The sequence below is a fragment of the Pinus tabuliformis genome, chromosome 2_2, assembly GCF_031772625.1.
Source record: "Pinus tabuliformis cultivar Carrire ecotype Pingquan chromosome 2_2, CPIR1, whole genome shotgun sequence".
NCBI lineage: Eukaryota > Viridiplantae > Streptophyta > Pinopsida > Pinales > Pinaceae > Pinus > Pinus tabuliformis.
In genome coordinates, this window is record NC_142300.1 from 456,629,132 (window position 1) to 456,633,923 (window position 4,792).

The following is a 4,792-nucleotide window of genomic DNA, read 5'->3' on the forward strand; positions in this document are numbered from 1 at the left end:
TGTCAATGAACAGCGTACAGGGATTGAATCACGAAAGAGATGAAATCACACAGCTAATTCAACTTAGCGCATGGTAAGACAGACATGAAGGGTAAGAGTTGGGGTGACGACGATTCTTCAAAGTCTAATTATGATAAAATCATTTATATATATATATATATATATATATATATATAGATATATATATATTCAACTATAAAAACGATATATATAATCAACTAGGCTAAACCAATATTAATAATAACCGTTAGACACCTTTAAAGTTTTAAACCTCTACTTTTGAAATAGCCACCAGCACTCATATGTTGACCCGGAAGCCTTAGAAGAGCTTACCCGTCACCACCCCCAGCGGAAGTGTTGACCCGCCGCTAATATTAATAATAACCGTTAGACACCTTTCAAGTTTTAAACCTCTACTTTCGGAATAGCCACCAGCACTCATATGTTGACGCGGAAGCCTTAGAGCTTACCCGTCACCTCCCCCAGCGGAAGTGTTGACCCGCCGCTACCTTCGCTCTATATAAGCCCCGCGGATACATACGAGTCTCATACATGTTTAATTTTTCTCCTATATTCCCAAACATTTCTCAACAATTTTGTACGCGCCTCGTTGTCTCTCACCCTGAAACATGGAATCCAACACTAGCATTGTTCAAAAGAAAATCGATGAGAATATTTGGGTTATTCAAATTAACGAAGGCCTGGATATACTCCAACAAGAAGAGGATGAGGATTTCTGTGCGTCCGTGTTTAATGTGCCCAAAGAGTTATTTGCACTGAAGCCCGAAGCGTACATTCCTCAAACCGTTTCCATCGGTCCTTATCACCACTGGAGATCTGAGCTCTATGAGATGGAGCGCTACAAACTTGCAGCTGTTCACAGATTTGAGAAAAGAATCAACAAACGAGGCAAGTTTCAGTCCGTCGTCGTGGAGGATTTTAAGAAGCACGACTGGCAAATCCGGAGCTGTTATCACAAGTTCATCGACTACAAGGAAGAAACCTTGGCATGGGTGATGTCACTGGACGCCGCTTTCCTTCTTGAATGTTTGCAGTTTTATATCAGACACGCCAACAATACCCCGGGCGCGGAGTTCAAGCAACTGGGACGAGTCTTGGATCTGAGTGGCAACAGCGCTGCTCACAACTCTATTGTCAGAGATGTGATTATGCTGGAAAATCAACTGCCGCTGTTTCTATTGCACAAGCTTTTGGAATTGCAGATGGGTTCTAAAGTACAGGCAGAGGAGACGCTCTCCAGGTTGCTAAGGTTTGTTTGCCAGGAATTATCTCCTTTCACCTTCGAGTTTCCCGACAACTCAGATCTCTATATAAATGGGAGAGGGCACGTCCTAGAGGTGCTGTACTACGCCATCGTCCCTAATGTTTGCAACAATCAGAATCCAGAGCCAACTGATGAGGAAGAAACGGAGTCGCCTGACGCAGTAGACAGTTCAACGGTTAGACCGGCCTTAAGTAAATTGGTATGGAAGGCTCTCTCCACTCTAAACATTCGCCCCCTTCGATTTCTCACGAAGTTGCGTGGGCGATTGCTAAGCCTAAGATCCTTCAATCTTCATGTCAAAAATGATACCATCCAATCGGCGGAAGGAGAGGGAGACGAAGAGGGGAATGGCGAAGAATCCGTCGTTAAGATCATACCACCCACGCGAGACGAACTGGCTATTCCATCCGTGGCAGATTTACACTCTGTCGGAGTCACATTCGTCCCTACCTATGGTGACCTCACCACAATACAATTTGATGAGAAGACTGCCACGCTTTACCTCCCCAGCATAAAATTGGATGCCAACACGGACGTAATTTTGAGAAATCTGGTGGCATTTGAAGCTTCAGCGGCGCCCGGTCCGCTGGTTTTCACCCGGTACATCGATTTCATGAACGGGATAATTGACAGCGAAGAAGATGTAAGATTGTTGAGAGAGAAGGGAATTATCTCCAACCATCTGAAAGGCGACGGGGAGGTAGCGAGCGTATGGAACAGCATGGGTAAGTGCGTTCATGTCACAAAAGTTGAATTTCTAGACAAAGTGATAGAGGATGTTAATATGTATTATAAGAGAAAATGGAAAGTTGTTGTGGTCAAGTTTGTGAAGAAACACATATTCGGCTCGTGGCAATTCGTAGCTCTGGTATCTGCAATGATACTTTTGGGTATCTCTTGCTTGCAGGCCTTCTGCTCTCTCTATGATTGCAAAGTCTGATTAAACCAAATACAATATCCTGGAAAAGTGCGCACCAGAAAACTAGAGGTACGTACCAGAATCGAATGGGTTGCCCAAACGTACTCCAAAAATACTGGAAATTGCTTTGATCCAAATCGAAGACTGCCACTTCTGGTTGCTTTTGCGGGTTCTCGTGACATGGTTAGATTGGCGTGTCGCTGCCATTATAAACCATGTCTTGCTGTATCATCATTTGAGGAGGCGAACCGTGAATATTATAAAATACAGATATGTGGTAATGATTTACGCCGGCTACCTTGAGAGACTATAAAGTACCGATATGAGGTAATGATTTATTTACACTGACTATCGTGAAGAGTATAATCTACAGATACGTGGTAGACAATTACACGGACTAACATGAGGGAGAAAGGCTGATCTTAATTTCAATCAGAATGCATATATTCGTGTTGCTTTTCCACAGTGAAAAGTAAAAAAACAAAATTACATTTAAAATTACTATTATTTTTATATTTTATTTTCAATCAAATTTAAATTTACTATTATTTCTATATTTTATTTTCAATCAAATTTATTTTTATTAAAAATATAGGAGTAGTCTAAGGAAACGGAGGAATTGCTTGGACTGGAATTGCTTGGACAGTTAAAAGTGGCCGGAATGGGGGCAAGACAATTTCAAAAAGTCTTGTAGAGGCAGTGTTTGAATCGTGTTTTTGATGGTAGAAATGGATTCAGCACAGGCCGGAATGGGGGCAAGACAATTTCAAAAAGTCTTGTAGAGGCAGTGTTTGAATCGTGTTTTTGATGGTAGAAATGGATTCAGCACAATCAAAAACATCTAGGACACCTAAAATTTTGAAGTTTAACAACTATAATTTGGATTTACAAAAATCCTCGCTAAATATGACTAGAATTTCCATAACTTTCCGGACAACTCTTCCACCTCGAAATATATATATATATAAATTAAATGGTAAATAAAAAATAATACAATATAATAACATGAAATAGAAAAAAAGTTGCTAGATATAATTTAATCGCTACTCCTATATATACCTAATAAAAGCTAATAAAAAAATGAAAATATATACCAAAATTCAAATTAATATAATTCAATGAAATAATAAAATATATATTAGTAAATAACTACACGGTTGTTAAACGAACACTTTACAAATTTAGATCATAAAATTATTTAATCAAAATTAAATCATGGATTTAAAAAAAATACAAAAGCATTGACACAAAAGGGACTAATAAATTTATTTAAAGATTGGAAAAGTATTAAAAATTAATCTTAAATAAAGAAAAATAATTATATAATTATAATATATTCAAATGAAGAGAAATATAAGCATTTATAAGACACGATCATGGAATCATACAATATTTTTCGCTGAACATAGTTCTCATACATGCCAGCTGTGTCAAGAGTTTGTTGTACTGCAATAGTGAAGAAAAAAAAATTAATATATTAATCCAAGTTGACTTTTGATCATCTGACACTAAAAACCACAAAAGGAAAACATTAAAAATAAACGGAATAAAAAAATGTAAATAAAAGAACAATAATATTTAGAAATGAAACACTGAAAACAAAGAAATCGAAAAGATAAAAGACTGAAATGAAAAGTGTGAAGGAAATTATATATATATATATAATTAATTTGTTTAAATTATATAATGTTTTAATTAATTAAAATAAAACGCAGTTTAAAAAAATAAGAAAATTGTATTTATAATTTTAATATTGAAACTAAAATTAACTGAAGTGATTTTGTACATATAGAAAAGCTTAATTATAAAATTTATTTTATTTTAGTTTGTAAGAGCAATTTAAAAAGATAGAAGCAACTTTATCCATAAGTACCATGTCTCAACATAATTTCACATTGAATAGGAAGTAATAAATTTGCTTTACTAGAATGCTATTTGGGCTACTTATATAAAAATGGAGGAAAATATTAGTAAAATATTAACAAGGTTGCATTTATATGAAGCATAAACTTCACATATCTCTTTCCAACATTGGATTAGATATATACTGAAAATGTGAGGCTTCACGAAATTGTTTATATTAATGCAATCGAGTGAAAGAATGGTAGTTTTACTAACTATCCAAGATATGAATAGATAAGTGTGGCGAAAAATAATAGGAAAATATTAACAGGGCCACAACTATACTACGAATAAACTTCACATGCTTTTCTCGAGTATTCAATTGATATATGGAAAAGAACAAAGTTCATCAAACTATTTATATTAATGCAAGAAAGGCTTTACTATGGATAAAAGTTTGATCGAGGAGGATCCTAAAAGGCCAATTTTTTCAAGTCCTTGGAACTTAGTGAAAGTTGTCTAAAATCGAAGAGCTCGTTGTTCAAAATCCAATGGTGTGAACGACACCTCAATTTGACATCATATACAAAAGTTATAGCCTATTAAAGTTTTGAGCAAATGATAATTTTTTTTGCAAGGGCATGACCCATAGGTGCCACGTGGCATGTCCGTATAATGCCATGTGGCACAACTGGAGAATACAATCGGCTAAATTTTGGGAATATTCTTTGTGAATGGGTGAATGA

General features: G+C 36.0%; 1 pseudogene; it reads left to right on the top strand.

Annotated features, from left to right (window-relative positions):
- Positions 1 to 629: 629 nt before the first annotated feature.
- LOC149193227 (putative UPF0481 protein At3g02645 pseudogene) lies at positions 630 to 2,225 on the top strand (annotated as a pseudogene).
- Positions 2,226 to 4,792: the final 2,567 nt, after the last annotated feature.